We start from the raw sequence: 25,109 nt of genomic DNA, 5'->3' as shown, positions 1-25,109 counted from the left end.
TTGTAGTCCATATTAATTTGTTGCTCATTTAAGTTCAAATACATTCTAAAAGAAAAGAATAGAAAACAGAAAACGAAAAATCTTTTTTCTCTTTCTTCTTCTCTTTACTCTTTACTCCCTTTCCCACATTTTATGTTTATTCATATTTTACTTTTTTTCATATTTTTCTTATACCTAATTTTGGCCCATTTCTTTTCCTCTTAAAGAAGTCCCCTTAACATTTTTTGTAAGGCTGGTTTAGTGGTGATAAACTCCTTCATCTCTTGTTTGTCTAGGAAACTCGTCATCTTACCTTTAAACCTGAATGATAACTTTGCCAGGTAGAGTTGTAGGATTTTTCCTTTCAGATCTTTGAGTATGTCATGCCACTCTTCTCTGGCTTGCAAGGTTTCTGCTGAAAAATCAGCTGAGAGCATTATAGGTTTTTTTCTTGTAGGTAACTTTTTGTTTCTCTAGCTGCTTTTAGGTTCTCTAACTTTTGACATTTTAATTATTATGTGCCATGATGTGGTTCTACTTGGGTTCATACTGTTAGGAAGTCTCTGTGCTTCTTGGACTTGGATGTCTATTTCCCTTCTTAGGAAAGTTTGCAGTTATTATTTCTTCAAATAAATACCTTTTTCTTACCTTTTTTTCTCTCTTTTTTTTTTTTTCTGAGACTTCCATAATGTGAATGTTTGTTCATTTGTTGTGGTCCAAGAGATCTCTTAATCTTCCTCATTTATTTTTTTAAGATATTATTTATTTATCCATGAGAGACACAAAGAGAGAGAGGCAAAGACATAAGCAGAGGGAGAAGCAGGCTCCATGCAGCGATTCTGATGTGGGACTCGATCCCAGGACTCCAGGATCATGCCCTGAGCGGATGGCAGACACTTAACCTCTGAGCCACCCAGGTGTCCCCATCTTCATTTCTTTTAATTTTTTTTCTCTTTTTGCTTTTCAACTTGTGTGCTTTCCATTACCTTGCCTTCCAGATTGCTGACATGTTCTTCTGCATCCTTTAATCCACTATTGACTCCCTCTAGTATGTTTTTTTTTAAAAAATTTGTTATTATATTCCTCAACTCTGATTGGTTCCTTTATTTTATATTTATTTATTTATTCATTCATTCATTCATTCATTCAGAGCGATAGAGAGGCAGAGACACAGGCAGAGAGAGAGAAGCAGGCTCCATGCAGAGAGCTGGACGTGGGACTCGATCCCGGGTCTCCAGGATCACACCCCAGGCTGCAGGCGGCGCTAAACCGCTGTGCCACCGGGGCTGCCCTGATTGGTTCCTTTAATATTTCTATCTCTTTATTGAACATCTCATTAAGTTCTTCCTTTTTTTTTTTTTTTTTTTTTCTCCTCCAGCCTGGGGAGTTTCTTTATGACCATTACTTAAAACTCTTTATCAGGCATATTGCTGATCTCTGTTTCATGTGATTCTTTTACTGAAGTTTTTTTCTTATTCTTTCTTTTGGAGCATATTCCATTCTGGTTGACTTTCTGTGTTTGTTTCTATGGATTAGGCAAAATGGCTACTTCTACACTTGGAGGGGTCTTGTGTATGATGTCTTCTGTGTAGCTGTGTGCCTGACTTTTGCTGACTGGATGTAGCTGTAGCTGTATATACTAGTTACTCTTTTAAATGATAGCATATCTCTATCTGTCTTGCTGTTCTCTGTCTTTGTTCAATAGTTATTCAATCAGTCCTCAGTTCTCCTTCAGGAGATATTGTTCTATTAATAGGTATAATTTGGTATGCTCCCTGGAGGAGATGAGCTCAGAGTCTCCTATATTTCTATCTTGAAACTGAATCTGTAGAAGTTAATTTTTGTAAAAATACTGTGCAGCACATACCTGCATGAAAAAGAGTTTTGATAAATTTTAGCTATTATTATTCATTCATTCAACAAATATTTATTACCTAGTATAGGTCAGGCCTAGAAAAGTCCTCTTATTATTGTTATTACTATTATTGGAGAAATAAAGCACTATTCTAGCAATAGTAGAAGAGATATTGATTACTTATTTTTTGGGAAAAAAATCCCTAACTCCTAAAATATATGTGCACAAATTTCCATGTAAAATTTGAACATGATTATAAAGAAACTAGCAATTTTGCATATTTGGTAGATAGATATCAACTGTATTACATATTACTTATTAATTATTTTATGTGATAAATAACATTGTCCAGTCAGTGATTTGTGAACATGTACTTATATATGCCGTGTGTGTGTGTGTGTGTGTGTGTTTGTGTGTGTATATAATTTGTATTATCAACTATAGTCTCAGAAAAGCTTTTCTACTTATTCAAAGACTTCCATTCCATTTGGTCTGATCTCATTATGGTAATACTTTGCCCAGGTTAACCATCTGTTGTCTTTTCTGTTCCCATCTCTCTGATATATCAACTTTGCTATTGTTGCCTTTCATTTTTGAGGAACTGCTTACTTTTAATTTTCAAATCCTGATTCAGTTTTCTGCAGTGTCAATTTATTTTTTATTTTTTAAAATGCAGATTTTAATTGTTTTCAGCTTTACAGTTTTGATTGTCTTAAACTCTGTTAAATGAAGTGCCTTCCCAGGCTGGTTATTATCATTTGATCAGATTTTCCTATATGGAGAACTTGTTTTCTTGAGTGTTATTAGTAAGACAAAAAGAATGATTTCCAAAATTTAGCTTTGTATCTGTATCTATTCTGTGACATACATGCTTCTCTTCTGAATAGTCACTACTTTCTGTCTTACTCTGTGTTTTGGAATTTCTTCTTTCTTCTTTTCTTGGTGGTAGTTATTTCTGTTGTTCTTTTGCTGTTTTTTCAACTTAAATGAGAAGAAAATGGCTCTCTTTGATGTACTTCACAGGCTTTCTGGTTGGTTATAGTCTCTTTTTCTTTCATTTGAACTCAGAAGAGGTGCTTACTATGTGTATCTCAAGTCTCGTATCTAATGCTTAGGCCTATTTATGTGATGTGGCTCTCCTGGGCTGAGTAGGTTCTCATGATAATCTATTCCTAAACACTTTAATATATTCTGTACTCCCCTCTGTCCCATCTGAGGGATTGCAGCATTAGAAGTCCACAGTGCCACTCTCACTGTCTTCAGTATACCCCTCAAAGTACTGAATGTCTTTCTCAGATGCAGTCCTCCATCACATGTGAACTTCTGTTCTCAAAAGTGAATATGCAAAAAAAAAAAAAAAAAAAAAAAAAAAGATAGAAGCTTAGATAGCTTTGTAACCTCAGAAAAATTATAGAGAAGATGTTTTCTCTCTTCTTGTCCATGGAGACTGTGTTTCTGAGGTAAATGGAGGCAGTTCACGGCAGGTAGAAACCCTCGGTTCTGACCCAAAGCCTTTTAATTAGTGGAAGTCAGGATGTGGTGGGAGTGTAATGCCAGTAACTAATCACTGCTCAGAGCTTATTATACTAGAAGTCTCTTCTACCTTCTCAGCTTTTCATCAGTATTTCAATGGGAAAATGAGGGTAGGTGAAACAGAACCATTATCCCTCAAGTTCAATGATTAGTTTTTGTTTTAAAATAAGATTATTTTTCAATATAAAAGTAATATGTTTTCATTATATAGCATTTGGATAGTAGAGAAAAATAGAGCGATGAAAAGCACCTACAGTTAATATGGTGTTGTGCACTGAAAGATATGTTAAGTGAAGGTAGATCTCATGTTAATTTTTCTTATCATACACACATACATAAAGCAGGGAGACACATGAAAAGTTTCAGAGGTTATGGATATGTTTATTACCTTGGGTGTGCTGATTGTATCATAGGTACATGCATATATGCAAATTCCTCAAAATATATACGTTGAATATGTGAAACTTTAAATATTAAATATGCATCAATAAATTTAAACTAACAAAAAATTAAAATATGAAGTGCCTGTTTCCTACTTTGTGTATTTTAGATATCTATTTAATTCAGTTTTGAAGCTTTCCCAGAAACTCTGTTATGATTTACATAGCATTTTCCCCCCATAACCATGATAATTTATTACAAGGCTGATAGAATGTTAATTAATATTACCAAACAAAGAATACACTCAAAATCTAGCCCCACAGAGAAAAGCACAGTGAACATTTTATTTATATTCTTAATGTTTCTCTATACCTAATTTGTCCATAGCTATGATCATATTATAGAAACATTTCTTATAGGGGTACCTGGGTGGCTCAGCTATGCATCGAACTCCTGATTTCTGCTCAGATCATATTCTCTGGGGTGTGAGATTGAGCCTTAAATTGAGCTCCCTGTTGGGCATGGAGACTGCTGAGGTCTCTCTCTCTCTCTCTCTCTCTCAAAAGAAAAGAAACAATTTCTTAGATAATCATTTGTTTAACTGTATATACATGTTTAACTTTGGTACAAATAATTTATAAACATCATTTTGAATAAAGTAAGCTAGGACTAAGCTAGTAAGATAGAAAGATTAGGAAACTTTCCTGCCATGCTCAAAGCTGTATCCCCAGGGTCAAGCATGGTAAATAGGGAATAAATAAGTATTTGTTGGGGAAAATTAATTTCACATTGTTCCTTTATTTATTCAGCCAGTTATTTACTTACCAGTTTTTGGACCTTTAGGTCATTTCATTTTTTTCTATTAATGATTTTCCATTGAACTAACCTGAGTAAAAGTGTTTCCTTCTGAATTTTGATTATATTCCAGGGTATAAATTCCCAGAAGTGTAAATGTTTATGGAATGGTACAAAGCATCTGATATAAGAATAAAACATTTAAAACATTTAAAACATAAAAAACATTTAATTTGGCACCAGTAAAGTTTCTTCCCCTCAGTTTTTTTCTTCATGATCAGTTCTTGTGACTATTTTTGGTAAATGTTATAAATTATCATATTGTCAGATACTTCTAGTTATTGCAAATGTTAAGATAAATTATAAAGTTAGGTTTTAAAACTTTTCTAATTTACATAAACTTCTTTTACTTTTCCATTATAGTAATCAAAATTTGATTCTACTAGTTGAAATAAGATAAATGACACTTTATTCTTGGCTAAAAGAAGATAATTTTCAAACATTATAACATGAATTCTCAAGAGATATTTATTTGCTCCCCTGACATATTTTGAGTGAAATATAGAGTTGTGATAAAGTCTAACTGGGAATGCAGTTAATATCATTTTCAATATTTTTAATATAATAAATGGGAGAAATGGAAATATCTATAAAATGCTATAGATGTAAATAAAAAATATTTTTTCCAGCTTATAGTTTTGATGTATGTTGACCAATGTATAACTATATAATTTATATAAAACTAAAATATTATTTTTCATTTATATGAGCTATAGTCTCTGAACTATTAGAAAAAAGGAGATTTGTCAAAATGAAGCCAAAGTAAGTAATAATTTCAATTTGTAAACCAGTCAGTATCATGAAAAATAATACCAAGTCCATCAATAGATCTTTAGAGAAATTTTCTTTTTACACTTGAAGATGATATTTATGAACTAGCATTAGCATATCAAACACTGAGATTGTTTTTGTATTATTGATAGATTTGTAGTCCTGCTTATTGATAAAACATCTAGAGTTAGGGATTCTGTCTATGGCGATAGAACAGAGGGAATCCATGAGCCTTTAGAGGTATTAAATCCCACAATTCACTGTCAATTTGTGCAATGCTCTAACTTAGAACATCTAAAAAAAATGACAGACTTTTATATTTTTCAGACAGAAGCTTTGGTGTAACAGAGTAGAGTTATAAATCTTGGTAAATATACTCCTTTGAAGTTTCTCTGTTGATGTATTTGCTAGAGGAAAATAATTCCTCATGACTTGATTCTGACTCTGAGATATTCTTGTTCTTGTTAAGGGGCAGTTAGTTCTTTGAAAACATATCATAGTGGAAAAAAATCTTAGGTATTTGTATATAGCGATATAAATGTAGATGTATAATTAATAATGTATATTTATTTATATATAGCAAGAGTTCTAAAAACTGTAGTGTAAAATCTAAAAAGTTTCAAAGATCTCCTAAAGCCTGATGATGTAAGTGAGGGCTGCTCTGCTCTGGCTAAGGCAGGGCCCAGCCAAGGTGGACTGGGTGCCCCACAGGGTGATGAATCTCCTCTGAGATGTTGACTCTAAAGCTCTTCTAGGCAAGATGGCATCTACTGAGACTTTGTGGTTTGCGAGGCAGGAAACTTTTTGCATCATTAACTGCAGAGAGTACTGCCAGTGCCAATGGAATCAAAGAGAAGGGCCTGGCAATTTTGTTGCAATATACAACATTCAGCAATCTGATTGGCTTTAGTGTTTTACACTATAAATTAGCAAAACTCTTAATACTAGGAAAGTGGATTATCACAAATCTCTTAAAAGACTTTTTGACAATTTTTAGGATGGAAATTTCAACATTAGATTTATTTCTATTTGTATTTTATAAGATCTTCAAACTATATAAGGTGAACTTTTCCCTAATTAAAGTTTATCTACCTGTCTTGATGGCTTTTTATGCCTTTCGACTTGGTTGTAGCATAGCTGTTGCTGATGATACAAGTACTATATGGAGTTTGAATGCTCTTCAGTGGGTGCCTTGTCTTTATTGGCCTTCCACTTTCAATTTAGAGAAATATTTAGGAATTACCAAATCAAGTAAGCCTTTTGGGAACAAATATTGTTAAAGTACAGCCTCAAAAAAAAAATTGGGCAAAGGCACTGAAATAGCTGTGATGGTCTAAATAATCTCATAGCAATAAAAATGATTTATGTTTGGTCGATATTTGAAAACAAAACAAATAGTTCTCTTTTTCAGTTTTAATCTATGAATTTCATCATAATTTTAATCATCTTGCCCTAGTTATCTGCATTAGTTATAGATTGCTAATAGCAAATTATCCCAAAACTTAGTGTTTTAAAGAAAGCTCATTTATTTTTTCACAGTTTCTGAGAGTCAGGAATTCAGGTCTCTTAGGCTGGACCCTCTAGCTCACAAGGCTGTGGAGAATGAGATGGTGGTGGGAAATGGATGTCACCCTCTTTTATAACCCAGTCTCAGAAGTGATATGAATCACTTTTGCCATATTTTGTCAGAAGTAAATTACTATTTCAATCAACATGCTCAAAAGGGAGATCAAAAAAGATAGGGATACCTAGAGGCAAGGATTTTGGGGTGGCATCATAGAAGGCTTACAATCCTAACAATTGATTATACCAGGTGATATTTTTTTGAAATTTTATTTATTTATTTGAGAGAGCATGAGCATGGGGAGAGGGAGAGGGAGAAGCAAGCTGCCCTCTGAAAAGGGAACCCGATATGGGGCTCGATACCAGGACCCTGGGATCATGACCTGAGCTGAAGACAGATACCCAACTGAGTAAGCCACCCAGGAACCCCTCAGATGATAAATTCTTGATGCTCTAAACCTGATTTCATCCACTTTCTGAAGGAAACTCTCACAGTCTTCTGGAATATAGCACTGGGTCTTTTGCTGGTGTTGATATTTTAAATTTACATTTTAACTGCAGAAGACTTGTTAAAATTTCAAGGGTAATGTACAAAAGACTTGAAATACAATATAACACTTCAAAACTAGAAGAGATATACTGGGTGGCAGTATGGAAATTTAAACTCGGGTCTACTTGACACCAGAGCTTATTCCTTAATCTTGGAGCTATGTACAGAGAGTCCAAAACAACATAATAATCATATTAAAGGTTCATCAAGAAGCCAAAATAACTAAATGAAGAGTTATAAATGACCTCAGACAACTTTTTGTGTGTATATACTTATTTTAGTTGATCTTATCATTCTTGTTTCAGAACTAAGCTATGAGAGGAGATTAATGATCGCCTGCTATGCCTCAGATAGGTACTACGATCTTGTATAATCCTCATATATAGCCTAGGAGGATGAGGAAATATATTTTACACCTGAGGCATCTGAACCTTTAAGAAGTTAAGAACTTGGCCAATTTTATGGATTTTTAGGTGTTGGACTAGACATACAATCCAAGCAGAGTATCATTAATCCTCCCAACCGCCCCCCCCCCCATCCTCCACACCCACAAAATTTATACTGTTTCTTGTAGAATATGCTATCTCCTCAGAAAGGAGAAAAGAATCAATACTTTCTGAATCCATATTTTCTAAACATCTGCCATATATACCAGATATTCTAAGTTCTTTATGTATGTTAACACATTTCCAAAAGTCCTCATGAGGTAAATATTATTATTCTCATGTTAAAGGTCAGAAAACCATATCAATTTGATCTTGCTTATGTATATCTAAAAGTTAACTCAAAATTTTAATAATCCATCTAGCCCCCTTTTATGTATGGTCCCATATATATAGTACATGTGTTAAAAACCATCTGCATTATCCCATACACTAAAGTATTTAATGTCTTTTGAGCCATTAAGAAAATGCTTTTCCTTTAAATAATATTCAGATATTCTTTAAAAATGGATAACACATGATTACTATATATGGTGACTCCTTGTTATGCAGAATGTAGAAATGGAGCAAACTAATGTGGTTACTAAGGCTGGCCTACAGGAAATGCTGAATAACATGAACACCCAAGCCTTATAATATTTGCAAAAAATGAATCATCCTGAGGTAAAATTATGAGTTAAATAAAAGTAAGGGACTTTTGTCTATTTTTTGAAAGATTCTCCTCATTGGGGAAGGCACAGAAGGAGGCCAACCAATTATACATCCTACATCACTTTTTCTCAGACAGTGGATGTAACCATCCCTAAGAATACACATCTATTTGATGAGCTCTGGTGTGTTCTGTGCATTGGACAAACATTCTTATTTTCTCATAGTCAGTGCCTGATTTTCTCAGCCAGTCTATATCTGTAGAATCAACTGTGTAGTTCACAGTCAAGTTATGGTCTCTGTGACTCATCCTTTTTAGAATTACAAATAAGTGTGCTAATTTGCTAATATTGAATTTTTAATAAAAATATTAAAATTATACATCTATTATATTAACATACTAAAATAGACTCATTACGTAAATAAAACTATTTTGATATAAGGTACAAAATTGGGGCACCTGGGTGGCTCAGTAGTTGAGCTTCTGCTTTTGGCTCAGGGCATGAGCCTGGGGTCCTGGGATCCAGTCCCACATCAGGCTCCCTGCAGGGAGCCTGCTTCTCCCTCTGCCTATGTCTCTGCCTCTCTCGTGAATAAATAAATACAAATCTAAAAAAAAAAGAAAGTACAAAATTAACAAATATGTAACATAAGGTACAAGGTAATATTTATATACTACATGTGAAGATATCATATTAATTTTTTAGAGGTCTTTTTTTTTTTTTTGGTTGTTTTTCCATACTAGGAAGAATTGACTATTTCCTTTCCTTAAAATATTGAACTTTTTTTGAGTGGCATTTGTCTTTGTTAGGGTTTCATGCATTTTACTGAGGGGTGTGTTTTCTTTTTAAAATTAATTCACTATTATTTTCCCCTTCCTGCTCTAGTTAACTGAGTCATTTATAATTTTGTCAGATTTATTTATCTATCCAAGGCACCAAATTTATCCTCAAGTCATTCTTTTAAACAGCAAAAGAGACCAAAAAAGAAAACATTAAAGGACTCAAGTGCTCTCACAAAGAAACTGCCAGTTCAGTCAACAAAATTTAAACTTCCAGTAAAAACAGAAAACTCTCTGAGGTGTAGACCCCAATGGCTAAGAAAAGCCACAAGTTCAAGTTGACCTCGCCAAAAGCATTTATACTTTTAGCCAAGCTTATTAAAAACAAAATTCATTTGAAAGGGAGAAAAAACATGCTACTGGGTTTCATAACATCAAGATGACAGGCTACAAAAGGATTTTATTTTTAATAATATTGCCTACTGAACAGGACTTTAAATCTGTTTTTCTTTCAAGTTCCTCTGCTTCCCACTTTCCAACTACTCCTAGAATAGGCAGTCCACCCTTGTGACTAGAAAACAAAACATAAAATTTGACAGGGTTTCATTCTCAGGAAGCATTCTTTTTCCTTATTAGTATTATAATGTAAAGACTTTCCCACCCAATCCTAGGATGAAAGATCAAATGCTTTAAAAAGACAATGGCTAGCCAATGCTTTTTTTTTTTTTTTTTCTTTTTTCATGAAAATCTAAAATGATTCAAAGGCAGAGCCCTAACTAAGGCTTTATGCTTCTCTCAGAAACCCAGCTTGCCTTGTTTTGTGTCAGGGGAAAAATGTTACTTTAAAGTTGTTTGCATTTAATAGGCTATGGCTGACAGCTGGAGAAAGCAAAGTCAGTGATAGCCAAAAGGAAAAGGATTTGGCAGGACTTGTGAAATTCTCAATCACTACTGATGGTCTCGAAATAGAATTTTCTACAACAAGAAAAGCTCTGACCTTTATCACTCCAGTGGCACTACACACCAGGTGGAAAGGTACCCAATATTAACATTTTCCGTCTTGATCAACACTTTGCAATCAGTAGCTAGTATTGAGATGCCATTGCCAAAGGGAAATGGGAGAAGATTAGAATTTGGTGGCTCTGGATGAGAGGACATGCAGAAGTTATACGGAGAAGGGATTGAGGTCTGTTCTGAACAGTTGGCTTAAGCTAGGTTATGAAGTCTTTGTACACAGACTACTATTTATTTCATCATATAGACAGTTGGATGGCATGTTAAGCTATATGTCTTACCATAAAAAGCTGAGATCAACCTTCTTGGGAAATATGGTTAGAAAACAAGGGTGTAAGAGGATGGGCAAACTTCTTTTCTCCTACCATTGAGTGACATTTCAGATCTTCTCGCTTAGTAACAGAAGAACAGGAGAATTAAAATAATTCTTTTTTTTTTTTTTTTTTTTTTAAGAAAAGAAGTCTGACTTAAGTTGAGAGAGACCTAGAAAAGTGAGAGATTAACTTTGGAGAACTGTAAGAACATCTTGAGTGTAACGGCAGTTAAACAAATTTGCTCAGGGATACTGAATTTCTTTGTTCATTTACTATTAAAAATGACACCTATGGCCAGAAAATCATAGTATGAGCACCTACTTTGTAAACAAAGCTCTGGGCTACTCACTATGAAAGGTTTGTGTTGAAGTTAGAATATTTCTGATGGCAGTGAATCCACTATTTCTAAGATCTTGAGGATCATACCTTTTCTTAAAATATTAAGATGTTAAATAACACTTGTATTTTAGATTCTGTATGGTCAATGAGAAAATTTGGGGCTTTTTTTTGTTTTGTTTTGTTTTTCCTTTTTTTTTTTTTTTTGTAAGTGAGAGGGGTCACACTTCAAGTTTGCTGTATAGAGCCTTTAGAGATTTCTCTGAGTATCTGCACAAGTGTGGGAGGCAGATACATTTAATAAGATGATAGTGGTTCCAAAAAAACACTACATGATCTCAGCATAAATCAGAGCAATTCTTTTAATTGGCATAGAGTTACAGAGAGGGATTTTAAATGGGTTAAGCTGAAGTTGAGTTTATAAACTATTGCTCTGTGATACAAAGATACATATATCACTATTTAAAGGAAGCATATTAGTCAAACATTATTCAAAAATCAAGCCTGTATTTCCCTCCTTCTTTTATTCACACTAAACTATCCTTACATTTTATGGAGTAATAGATGCTAAAAGAGGAAAGTTCTATGGGTTTTATGATGTGGCTGCTGGGTGTGAATTATTTCAGTGGCAGGATTCATAGAACTTTGGATCACATATAATACTTCTCTAATTTTACTTAGAGATGCAGGAAGAATTTAAGGGAAATACATCTGAAAGTAGGCAGGAAAAATGGGTAGACCTATAGATAAGGTTCCAGAATCTCACTACATCTTTAAATGTATCTCCTGCTCTAATTGTCAATACAAGTGTTTCACATTGTACCAGATCTATTCTTCATAAAACATTTGCAATTGATTTTTTCTGTTGATATAAATCTTCTATACAAAGAATCATATTCTCTGAGGCAAAGGATATTGTCTTTCTTATTTCCTGATGTATTTCAATACCTAGAACAATTTCTGATATACATTCAATATTCAATAAATATTTACCAAGTAAGACGTGTAGAATGAGCAGAGTCCCATAACAATTTTCTATCAATTAAATAATTTTATTATTTAAAAAATAGATCTAGGCTTTCCATAATGTGGTTTATTTAAAAGAGGTTATAACCAAAGTGAAGAATATGGTTTCAGCCTTTCTTATTTTCTGATTTTGATCAAATCTCTTCAAAATCAAGCAATGAAAAGCATTTGGAGAATAATTTTTTAAAAATTTGTGTGCCAATTCTTAAGCTACTACTACTTAAGCTACTACTTAAGCTACTACTGCCTCTTATCTTTAAGTCCACTTTTCTGTACTTCATTTTGAGGGACAGGGACTTTGCAAACCACATTTTTGCTTCACTGGCTGGATCTTTGTTAGGCTCAGCCAGTAGGGGGTGCTAAACAAAGAAGAGAAGCTGCTCCCTCTTTGCATCCTATTAATCCAGGGCACATCCAGTTCTTACTGGCTTCTTTTCTGCTGTTCTTGTGAGCATCACTTCAGTAACACTTCTGCATCTCAGCAGTAGCAGTGCCTTCCCATAGCAACACGTGAATACAATTTGCAGTTTATCCAACACCTGTAGAACCAACCAGTAGACATTTAGACATTTAGAGGCACCAGCATCACCCTTGCAATCCCCTTCCTCAGAAGTCTGAATTTTAGTTCTAAGGGCCTCTCTTCCGATCTTCTAAATTTTAATCATTCTAACCCCCTGTCTTTTGTATTCTTTAGCCCAAGGCAGGGTAGCTTCCTCCTGCAGTTGTTACCTCCATAACACCTTGGTGTTCCCTTTCTACTCTTTTACTTATTTAGTTAACAGCTTTATAACTAGTTAACGCTTATTTATATTAAATTCTCTCTCTCCAAATAACTGGTGTTATTCCTGTCTCCTAACTGACCCTGACAAGTTGATTTTACTAAGTCTCTTTCCTTGGTTTCTTTATTTTGTATATGCTGCTTGTTTAAATGCAAAGAGTCCATTTAAAAAGTGTTAAGAGACTTAATGTAAGCAAAATTCTAAAAGCAGTAAATGTCTTAAATGTTTCCACCATCTTCCCTGGCCTGTGATTCTTCTTATCTCTTTCTTCCTTTCCTCTCCTCCTCCTTTTATGTTCTTCCCTCTGGTTGTTGTTTCCATCAGTCTTCCATCTTCTCATCTTGAAAACTCTTACCTTACTCTCAATAACCCAGTACCTCATCATTTTTTCTTCTACTATTGAAGAGACGGTGAGCTCCATTCTTCCTCCTTAAGCAAATCAGACACATGCCAGACCCCTTAGCTCATGGGAAACAGAGAGCGAAAGTAGTCTCTGCACATTGCAACAAGAGAAAAATGGGAAATTCTACATTGATCTCCCAACAGTGGAGAAGATATTATTTTTGTTAGGGTGCTTTGACATATATTTCAATGACACTGTGTTGTGACCATCTGGTTAGTTTGTACTTAAGGAAGTACCCCCTCTCTATTTTCTCCTACTTTTGGTGGCAGATAGGAGAGGGCAGTATTACCCCCCCTATTGAAAAACTGGAAGAAATGTGGCTAGATGAGCCCCTAATATATATCAGTCTCACAGATAGATTCGTATCTGCTTTCCACTCCGCCAGAATCACACTGATCTTAGTTTCTTGGTTCCCATATAGCCTTCTTATTGCTTAATGAGTGTCTAGGTGCCCATTCCTTTCCACCACCTCACATGAGAATTTTATATCCCAACTCATAAGGGTTTTATGCTCAGCTAGCTTTCACATAGGAATAATTTGCTTTTCTAATCTGTTCTAAGATGACAACAGTTTTATATATTAACTTTTCCAAGGATATTTGTATTTGAGAAGAGTAGGCCCAGAAGCCTCCCGTTTTAATGTGAATGTTAAGAAATTGTAAGAGGTGAACTGGGCCCATAAAACAGGGACTGGTTTGGTATGGTTTTCAGAGAAGATATTTCTTCATCCTCAAATCAATCAACCTTAAGAGGGCAGCCAGGCTAGACCAGACTTCTATTTCTGGAATGCAGCTTTATGGGTCAGAAAGTTTAAACAGCCTATAGCTATATAAATAAAGATAAAATAATGTGCTTTTGCATCTTACCAGAGATACATTTCAAAAGAGAATAACAATATAAGAAAAATAGTCTGTAGCTGTATTATGGTAGAGTGTAAATCAGTGTAAGGTGAATTTATTTTTGTTATGCTAATTGCCAAGAATTCTTGGTCTCAGCCAAGAACAGTTTGTTTTTCATTTACTTTCTGACAAAATTTGACAAATAAAAGTTTGGTGGTGGATCAGAAGAGGGCTTGAAATAAAATAGCAATGAGAGAAAAAATAAGATGCTTTGGGGGGTAAGGTTTGCCTTAATAATATGGGTTATTTTTTAATTTGGAAAAAAAAAGCACCTATTTCTGAATTTTTTAAAAAAAGGTTATGAGCTTATTATTAAAACAGTCCTTAAATATATTTCCTAATACAGTCATGTAGACTCACAAGGGCCTCACATAGTGCTATACTATTGAGTCTTAGAATTCTTATTTGAATCATATCGTGGTTTTATTTCTGAAAAATGTTCTCTTTCTCCTGATACTGTGGTATCAGTAATTTTAGAGGACAGACATGTGAAAGTCATGAAAGGAAAAGACAGGGATTAACCTTGCCACCAATTTCATACTTTCATCTACTTGGAAGAATTCTTTGACATCTAGACTACAAATGCAGAAAAATTAGCTGTCTTAAAACTCTTTTGAGGTTTCATGGATGGTTTCCTTAAAATTTTACTTAGCATTTTCTAGGCACTCAGTCTAAGCTCCGGGCGGAGGGGGAGGGTGGTGGAAAGACAGTTCTCTTTCTTTCAGGATGCCTCCTGAAATCTGGGTAGCCTGTATAAAAAAGAAGACATAAAATGCAAGATGTTGAAGTAAGCATTATGGATAATAAATGAAGGCCAATGACAATAAGAAGACATGCATTTTCTGATGAGAAATCCCTGCTCTTCAGAGGAATGGTTTCTGTTGTGTGCATGCACACACATATATATTTGAAATTCTAGAAAGGAAGCCGAACATCTGGTCACTTCAGTCTAGTATTTCTTAATTTATAAGGATATGAAAATTTTAATATCTCCTATCAGAAAGCCATCAATCTGCGATAAGCTTCTCATTCTCTTTGACCGAACAGTTTTCTTTTGACTAAGGCATGAAACTATTATTATAGCAGTTGCATTTGTGACTCATTAGAGAAACACACCTTTAAGCTGAAAATGTAGTCCATTTATGACATGAAGACTAGCATTCAGGTTACAAAACCCATTGCTGTTGCTGTAGCATAATTCAAGACTTTGTGAAATATAAACATGTTTACCTTGCCTAAAAAGAAGCTTTCCTAAAAAAAAAAAAAAAAAAAAAAACACAAACAAATATAAACTTGAAGAGTTTTCAGAATCTTTGATAGCTTTTGTGGTTTCAGTATTCCAATGCACCTTCCTTGAGTTAATTTTGGCCTACTCTTTCTTTTTCAACTAGAGAGAAGTTAATGTGTTAAACTGCATTAGAAGTATATAAATAAAGACTCTCTTTCACCAACCTCCAAATGCCTCAGAAAGTTACTTTGCTGCGCATATTTTACTCCTGTTCAGTTGATATGGTAGAGAAGTTGAAGTATATATATGAGAAAGTTAGGAAACTATCATAGATACTGGCTAAAATATTTCATGTCTCTGGACCTATTTTATTAGCTATAGTTGAAAATGATGAAACAGAAGATACATGTGTTTCCTTCCAGTTTTAAACATTAATATTCTATCTGAAGTGTTTGTTATTTAACTTTATTATAAAGATAATAAATAGTCAAAAAATTAAGCAATAGGGAAGGCATATTGAAGATACTAAAAGATACACTTTAAATCCCACTGTCTTTAAGAAAACCCAGACAACATTTTGTGAATGTCCTTCCAGATGTCTCTTTAAGAGTGAACCTAAAACTTCATACACATGAGTATACTATATAATATGTGGCTCTCATACATTTTTTCACTTAAAAAAAAGTAAAAAGAACTTTTCATATTACATCTACCTTATTTATTTATTTAAGATTTTATTTATTCATGAAAGAGACACACACACACACACACACACACACACACACAGAGAGAGAAGCAGGCTCCTTGCAAGAAGCCTGGTGTGGGACTCAATCCTAGGATTCCGGGATCATGCCCTTAGCCAAAGGCAGGTGCTCAAATGCTGAGCCAGCCAGGGGTTCCTATACATAATCCTTTTATTTTATTTTATTTTATTTTATTTTATTTTATTTTATTTTATTTTATTTTATTATTTATTTTATTTTATTTTATTTTATTTTATTTTATTTTATTTATTTTATTTTTTTACATAATCCTTTTAAAAGAAAAATAATTCCATTGTATGGATACATTAAAACAACTTAATTTCTCTTGATTGATAATTAGGCTCTTCTGAGATTTTCCTATCATTAAACTCTACTGTGATAAATTTTCTTGTGCCTATGCTTTTTCCATGTTTGTGTGTGACTGATCTCTTCCCGTGGAATACTTAAGAGAGAAACTATTGGGTAAAAGATATGCATACTTTTGATATATCCCAAGCTGCCTACCTTAGGATTGAATGACATTCCTTTTTTTTTTTTTTTTGAGGAATCTATCTATCTATCTATCTATCTATCTATCTATCTATCTATCTATCATCATCATCTATCTATCTATCAGAGAGCGAGCATAAGCAGCAGGAGTGGCAGGCAAAGGGTGGGGGAGAAGCAGGTGGGGAGAGAGGCAGGCTCCCTGGTGAGCAAGGAGCTCCATTTGGTACTGGATTCCAGGACCCTGATATCATGACTTGAGCCGAAGGGAGACGCTTAGCCAACTGAGCCACCCAGGTGTCCCTTGAATGACATTCCTACTAGCAATGTATGAAAATATGATTTTCCTCACCTTTACCAACATTGAATAAATTATTAGCATTTTACTGAGAATTGATAATCTCCCAAAGTGATAATTCATTGCTTTTTTACTTGCATTTTAATAGTGAAGATGACCACATGATGTTTTTTAATCTCTTATATTTCTCATTTTTTACTTGCTTTTCATATGTTTAACTAATTTCTGTTGGGATTTTTTTTTAATTTTTTTTTATTTATTTATGATAGTCACAGAGAGAGAGAGAGGCAGAGACACAGGCAGAGGGAGAAGCAGGCTCCATGCACCAGGAGCCCAATGTGGGATTCGATCCCTGGTCTCCGGGATCGCGCCCTGGGCCAAAGGCAGGCGCCAAACTGCTGCGCCACCCAGGGATCCCTCTGTTGGGATTTTTATCATTACTCATACTGAGTTTTAAAGAGTCATTGTAGTTATTAGGCTTTGGTAAATCAGTTACAGAGATTATTTTACCCCAAGACTTTGTCTTTCAACATTATTTATGGTGTGAATTTTTTTTGCTTATTATTATTATTATTATTGGTTTGAATAAAAGCCAAAACGTGAAGTCTAAGACATTTCATTTAAATAATTGATTGTGAATAGGATTTGGTGCCGAAACAAAAATGATAATGAAGTGTGATTTCCTTGGAGCATCCTCCTTGTATTCATTAGTCTTTGGGAACATGGGGGTGATATGTAGGTGGACAATTATTTGAGAATCTGAGAACAAAATTGAGTTCCTGGCCATTTGACATGCACAAGAGCATGAGAAGAGAATCTCCAAAAATAAACTTGGCGCACTTTACTTGTTTGCCTAGTCGCTGTTTACTGTTTAGTTTTTATCATCTATGGATAGTTCTCAGCCAAAAAGTTCAGATTGAATAGCATTGAGTGGTTTAAAAATATGAATCCAAGTCTGGAGGGATAAGAGGTCAGTAGTTCTCTCTTTATTTATATTTGCAAATAAGCTCATAAAATTTTTGATAAGTAAAAAAAAACTATTTACTTCCTTAAAATGAAATAAAGGATCTAGTCAAGCTTCTCTAAACCAGGTATGCTTATTACCATTTATTTTTTTACAATATAGTTTTTCAATCCAGGGCTTTTTTTTTAAATCATATATATAAATACCTATGTTATATGAGAAACATTGGAGTGTAGCAGAAATAGAATTGAATTGAGATCTGGCTCATACTTCCAATTTTTGCCAATGACATGCTGTAATGTTGGACAAGGGCCAGAATTTCTATATTGGTCAATCTGTCCACTTTTTTTTCTTTCTTTCTTTTCTTTTTTTTTTTTTTTTCCACTGAAGACCGTGCCATTTCATGCCATCCAGATTGTCCTGAAGTCCTTTGGGGATTTATAACAGCCAAATCATCATTTTTATTTGATCAGGAAGGAAGATACCTTATAAGCAGTTAGGTTTATGTAGATGATCCTATCAAAGGAGGATTTTCATCATTCCCATTTCAGCTGCAACAGACTTTGTTTCTCCTCTAGCCTTCAACACTTTCACTGCTCCTTTTCTCAGCTAGTGAGCTTACCTTGTTCTTAAAATAAAAAGATCAAGGCTATCTTTCATTGCTTGTCATCTTCATCTCATTCTGTTTTCCTTTATCACTGCAGATATCTCTTCAAATTTCCCCAGTCTCTGAAGAAGAGTCTTCAAAGTGCTAACCCCTCCCCTGGTACAAACTTGATTGAGGTATCTTGCCCCACGCTTGTCCCGTTCTTCTCCATTCCACTTCTCCTTCCTTTAGTTTTGTAATTCACATCTCTCCATCTTAAGGGAAGCCTTTACTTGACCTTACTGCCACTCTTTCTTCCAGTCAATTTGTCTGCTTTATATTTATCACAGACATCTACCTATGCTGCTTCCCCATTATTACTTCAGTCTTTACCTCTGAAACATGATTTTTATCATGCTCACTGAAGAAACTCTTTCAAAAATCACCATCTTTGTTGCCAAACACAATGACAAATGCAGTCTCCTTGACCTGTTTGCAGTTTTTGACACTATTCACTATATTTCCTTCTCGAAACGCAGTACTTCTTTGTCTTTAGTAAAATGGCACTCTATTAGTCCTTTTTTCATTTACTCACTTCTGCCCTTTTATTGGATGATTTTTAATTCATTTCTCTTTTCCTTTCTATCTAGTCTGTCAGTCACCATGTAGCACTGTCGAAGAATCAGGGCGCAAAACCAGATATACCATTGATTGGTGGTATTACTTTGGAAGGGTTGCTGAATTTATTTGTCTGTTGTTTTCTTCTCTGTAGCATGAAGATAAAATGCCCTACTTAAAAAGAGACTGGATTGAATGAGAATCTATATAAAGGCATCTAGCGCAGTACCTGGCCAGGGTTAATGCTAACCTAGGCAATTCACTCGTGTTTGACCTTGATGATTCCAGCCCTAGGACTTCTCTTCTTTTCTGGCCATCTATAGTTGAGCAAAGTATATGCTACACAATTTAATTATGCATCATCTTTTATCAGTAACGGTTGTTTCATGTCATTTATCTTTCAAAGTACAAGTAGAGATCTTCCCCAACAATCCCACTCTACACCTCTCAGCACTCATATGTGGATGAGTTTTCAACAGATAATAAATATTTGTGAATTAATTAACCAAAGACTTTCACCTTGCCCTGCTCTTGACTTATAGCGAGTAGTCCAGAAAACTATGAACATGAAGTTAAATCATTCTTTGGGGAAAGGGTAATCTGGAAAGGCCTCCAAAGAAAATAATTCCTAAAGAAAATCTAAGAATTCATTTCAGACAATAAAAATAATATTAACATTATTTATATAACTGTTTAAAAAAGAATGCACATTTGCTTTTATTTTTATTTTTATTTTTTTAACATTTGCTTTTAAATACAATTTTAAATATCCTCACTCCCTCCCTCTCTCCCCCCGCCCCCCATTACTGCCAGATTCTGGGCCTCTGATATTCTAAACTATGTTTCTAGTTAACAGATATTAAAAAGTATAATTGATTTTAACCATCAAATGAAAGAAAATATGAAAAAAGTGAATGGTCAATTAAAATACAGTTTTACCCTTTTTATCATAGATAGGTGACAGAGGTTTCAAACTCTATATTAGAAGCTAAGAAACCCAATTTTTAAAATAGCACACAATGAAGAGAAAAATATCAAAAAGAAAATACAGACAATGCAGTAGCAAAACTGGATAGTCAAAGATTGTCAAAGACCAAAAGTTATACTTTGCTCCCATGACCTGCATGAAGCAAAGGAAATGTTTTATGAGTGGAAAACGTCACACCAAAGGGCATTTATCCTACCCGCTTGATTGTGTGTGGAAAAGGCTTATGGTTACTCTCCTTTCTTCATGAATGAGTTTATTCAAAGTGAAGATAGCATCTATACCTCTGAGGGGTATGGAGAAAAAAAACAAAGGTGAGATATGCAAAGTGCCCTGACCTTCTTGGAAAAAAGTCGTTGTATATTTTGTATGAATAACACAGTGCCCCCAAAAGGGTAAATATTCAAATCAATGAATTTTGTGCTGTGCCCAATTTCCTGTTTAGAGAGAAGGGAAAATGTTTCCCTTCCATTTCCCTACTGCACAATAAAATTAAAGCAAATAGAAAAGAGAATTCAGCTTATCAAAATTCCCTTTTGGGAAACCAATGGCTTCCATTTTACACACTATTTGTAATTAGCTTTAGGGTCTCTCACCTAATTCTTTCCTTTGAATTAATTAAAGTATGTTTCAATGTGACAGACATTTCAAAATTCCCTGTAATCTAACAGGAAGAGCTTTTTTCTTTCTCATTCTTTTTTTTTTTTCTTCCATAACTATAGAAGCTCCAAGCTCCAAAGATATTACCACAATGCTGCAAGGTTGTTTACCTTCGCTCCTTCACAAAAGATAATCCAACAAATTACATTAATTATAAACCAATATGTTCCGTTCAATTCCCATATGAGCCAGACCTGGGGATGAGCATCTGCTCTTATTTTCTGAGCTCGGTTTTGAGGACAAGATTCACAACAATGCTCAATCCATAATTAACAGAAAAATTAAAGATGCAACATCCCGACATCCTGCTTTTTGAAGCAGTATGCTTAAAAATATACATTCTACTCCTGGCAAGCTTTTTTTCTTCCCAACTCAGAAATAGTCTATTGTTATCCCTGGCATGTTTTTGTTTGTTTAAAATATTTACATTTATATTGGACTTAAAATAAACGTGCAGATATTTTCTACAAAAAGAATGAGCAACATTTTCTCACTGACAGTTTTTTAAAAACTTGGGGTGTCTCCTTTCCTTGCATAATTTCCTGTCCTTCCTTAAAAATGAAATTTATTGTGCATTTAGCATGTTGTTTCATTGGGGGCGGGGGGAATAGAAATGGGCAAAATTTATGTAAGATATTTATTTTCTTTTTTCCCTTTTGGTCCATAAAAAGAAATACTATTAAATTGTACCAGATACTCATGCATCTACACATATATTTAATGCATACATCTTTTATTCTATTCATGGAAGTCCCAGTCAAGCAGTTGGTGGTAAACAAATATTTAAAATATCTGCATTATAGATACCTAATTCATATATAGCATCCATATGTGATTGAACATAAATAGGCATGCTGTTTAAGTACACCCACATACCACACACAAAGTGAATGGAGAGCAGGACAGTGAATGGGCTTCTCTTCCTCTTGCTCACACGTGTGTAATACCTAAGTCCGATACAAAGATCAATGTTCTTTACATAATCATTCTGAGATCCTGAGAAGAAAGGAGTCACAAAATGCGCATACTTTCTAGGTACCTTTGAAGTGCTTTATTGTTTATGTTTCTTGCATTTTCAGTCACTAAGGAAAACTCATTCTGCTTTATTGAACTTCCTCTGCTGATCTTCAAATTATTTTCAGTACCACCTATTTGTATCTAGAAATTCTTGTCATAATGAAGTTGACTTTTATCTTTGAATTCATGTTGTTGTTGGGAGAGGCAGATACCATACAAGATTATGGATTCTTTAAGTGATAGGAAGATCAGATAACCCTTGTGGTGGTTCCACAGAACACTGTGTGACAGGAGCACACTGGCCTGGTGTCCAGATGCTGAGGACTCCTAGTCTGATCTTTCATGTTTTTTTTATGCAGAGAGAAGTTGAAGAAGGGCAACTGACTCCAGCTTCACATTCACAGAAGGCCTGTGTGTGGGGAGGGGCAGAGGGATAGAGAGAAAGAGAGAGAGAGAGAGAGAGAGACTCTTCAAGTGGATTCCTGCTGAGTGTGGAGCCCACCACAGGGCTTGATCCCAGGACCCTGAGATCATGACCTGAACTGAAATCAAGAGCCAGTCAGCCCTTAACCAACTGACCCACCCAGGCACTTCCGGCCTATGATTTCTACGTTGTTGATTTTCTTCCAAAAGTTTTATGTATAATAATGAATAAGATTGAAAGAAGGAAATAGTAATTAAGATGCCTTCAAATATGAATAAGAGAAAATCCAACTAACTTGTAAGGGTTTAGAAAAAGTTGTTAGATTAATAAAATAGTCACAAGCTGGCAGTTCTAGTGGGTCAGTAAAGTCATTGAGGACAGATACAGACTTTCCTTTCTTTTAACACTTCTATCAGTAACACTTGGTTTTGTTCTTAGTATTGCCACCTTATTATTTCAAAATGGCCAACACAGATCCACGTATCATATCTGTACATGACATGATCCAAGGTGGAAAGAGACTGAAGGGGAGAAAAGCCTTCACCTCCTTGGAGGCTTTCCATTTTTAGGAAGGAAATATTTCTTGTGAACAATCAGGTAGTTTTCCTGAAGGTCTCTTTGACCGCAATCAGGTCCCATTTCCATCTCTAAACTGGTAATAAAGGAGAATAATACTATGAAGCTGCTAGCCCAACAACATTTCATTCCCACTATTTTCTCATACTGGGAACATTGCTGTGAATGGGGAAATTGCTATTGCACAGTAAACAAGAGTTTGTTGCCACCAAAATCTGTCCACAACTTTATACATGTAAGCATATTATCTGGAGTGTACTCTATACATATGCACAATTCTCTCTGTTCCTCACACACACACTCCGTCACATAGAACACCACAGTTATTTTGTATTGAATGCCTTGTATTAATAATGCTTATCTGTTAAAACCATTTAAAAATATTACATATCTTTTAACATGTTTTGACATTTCTTCCTATACTTCCTTTAAAAATATGGAATGGTATAGGCCTCTCTCAGTCTCAGATACTGGCGATAGACTTCACCGGGTGTGTGATCATAAGCATTGTTACTTAACTTCTCTGTACCTAAATTTTTACACACATGAAACTGGGATAACATTCTGGGCTGCCTAATCAAATCATACTTCATGGGAAGGATCCAATTCATAAATTACGTGAAACTTTTTTGGAATAACAACACTTTATAATCTGTATTTCATACTTTCAGTATTAGATGCTAAACTAGAGCTCAAAGATGAATGAGGAACTTTGCTGTGACTCCTAGGCCCCAGTGCTGGTCACCATGAAGACTTTTTGGTGAGGGAGCAGAAGGCCCACTGATTCCACTTATCATTCTTCTTTGCCTAGTCAACCACAATATGCCTCAAAAGGCAAAACATCCAACCGCTGGTTCAACCTGTCTTATAGGGCCATCTGACCCTGTGAGGAGACACTTCTCAAACATCATTTTATCCAATTTATTATTGTCTTGTAGGGACTGAGTTGACCCTGTAGAGGTTGAAATTAAGGCTTTGTGAATCCCAGGTTCCTGAGGTTTTATTCACTCTACCAACTCTTCAGTGAGGTTTATTGGCACAGGCCGTGACTTTGAATGGGGTCACATCAATTCCACAGATAATGGGGACACTCAGTTTGGAATTCCTACCATCCCATCAGTAAATAAACTTCTTGTACCTTGTCTGGTCCAGATGCCATCACAGGCAGGATATGATTGGCTTAAACCTCTCATGTAGTTGTGGTCATACTATAGTTAGATGAGGTCTCAGTAGTTCTCTTCTTTAGTTTACAGTATTTATTGAGTGTTGTCACCAGCCTGACTTTCTGATGGATTTATAAGAACATAGACATACAACTACCCATTTAAGGAGTTCAAAATTGAGGTTGGGATACAGAATCTATAGGTATAAAATTATTTTTATAGCACTTACTAAACTGTGTTAGAATTGTGTCCTTGTCTCCCCTAAGTATCGGTAAGCTTGTTTTTTAAAGACTATCTTTCTGAGCAATGTTAGGTTCACAGCAAAATTAGGAGAAAAGTACAGAGATTCCCATATACCTTCTGCCCTGATACACGCATAGTCCTCCCCATTATCAACAACTCCCCACCAGAGTGGTACATCTATTACAATCCCATGTATCTACATTGGCACATCGTTATCACCCAAAGCACATAGTTTACATGAGAATTCACTCTTGGTGGTGGATATTCTGTGGGTTTGGACAGATCAGTATTGATATGTATAATATTATTATAAACATATGTACGATATTATGGAAATAATATCATTATAATATCATATAGGATCACCGTATTTTCACTGCCCTAAAAGTCCTCTGTTTTCTATGTCTTCATCCCCCAACCCCAACTCCTGGTACAACTGCTCTTTGTATTGTCTCCATAATTTTGCTTTCTCCAGAATGTCCTATACTTAGAATTATGTAGTGTGTAGCCTTCTCAGATAGACTACTTTCACTTAGTAATATATATTTAGATTTCTTCCATGTCTTTTCATGTCTTGATAGTGCATTTCTTTTGGCTCTAAAAATATTCTGTTGTCTGGATATACCACAGTTTATTTATCCATTTTCCTACTGAAGGACATCTTGGTTGCTTCCAAGTTTTGGCAATTATGAATAAAGCTGCTATAGATATCTATGTGCAGGTTTTGTGTGGACATGAATTTTTAGCTCCTTTGGGTAAATACCAAAGAGTGCAATTGTTGGATTGTATAGTAAGAGTATGCTTGGTTTTGGAAGAAACTGCCAAAATATCCTCCATAGCGGCTGTACTATTTTGCATTTCCACCCGCAGTGAATGAGAATTTCCGTTGTTCCACATCATCACCAGCATTTGGTGTTGTCAGTCTTCCAGATTTGGGTCATTCTAATAGGTGTGTACTGGTATCTCA

The 25,109-nt window shown here is 34.9% G+C and overlaps 2 long non-coding RNA genes across 2 annotated transcripts in view; one reads left to right on the top strand and one right to left on the bottom strand.

The window, feature by feature from the left end:
* LOC111094382 overlaps positions 1-25,109 on the top strand; it is a 400,244-nt gene that overhangs the window by 260,117 nt on the left and 115,018 nt on the right. The window lies entirely within an intron of this gene.
* The window catches only part of LOC102153594, a 101,521-nt gene continuing 97,513 nt past the window's right edge, over positions 21,102-25,109 (bottom strand). The window contains exon 5 of the long non-coding RNA XR_005385188.1: positions 21,102-22,145. This is a non-coding gene — a long non-coding RNA (uncharacterized LOC102153594). The remainder of the gene's footprint in view (positions 22,146-25,109) is intronic.

The sequence above is a fragment of the Canis lupus genome, chromosome 37 (genome assembly GCF_011100685.1).
Source record: "Canis lupus familiaris isolate Mischka breed German Shepherd chromosome 37, alternate assembly UU_Cfam_GSD_1.0, whole genome shotgun sequence".
Lineage (NCBI taxonomy): Eukaryota > Metazoa > Chordata > Mammalia > Carnivora > Canidae > Canis > Canis lupus.
Note: the sequence above shows the minus strand (reverse complement) of the source record. Positions and strands in the feature narration are given on the sequence as shown.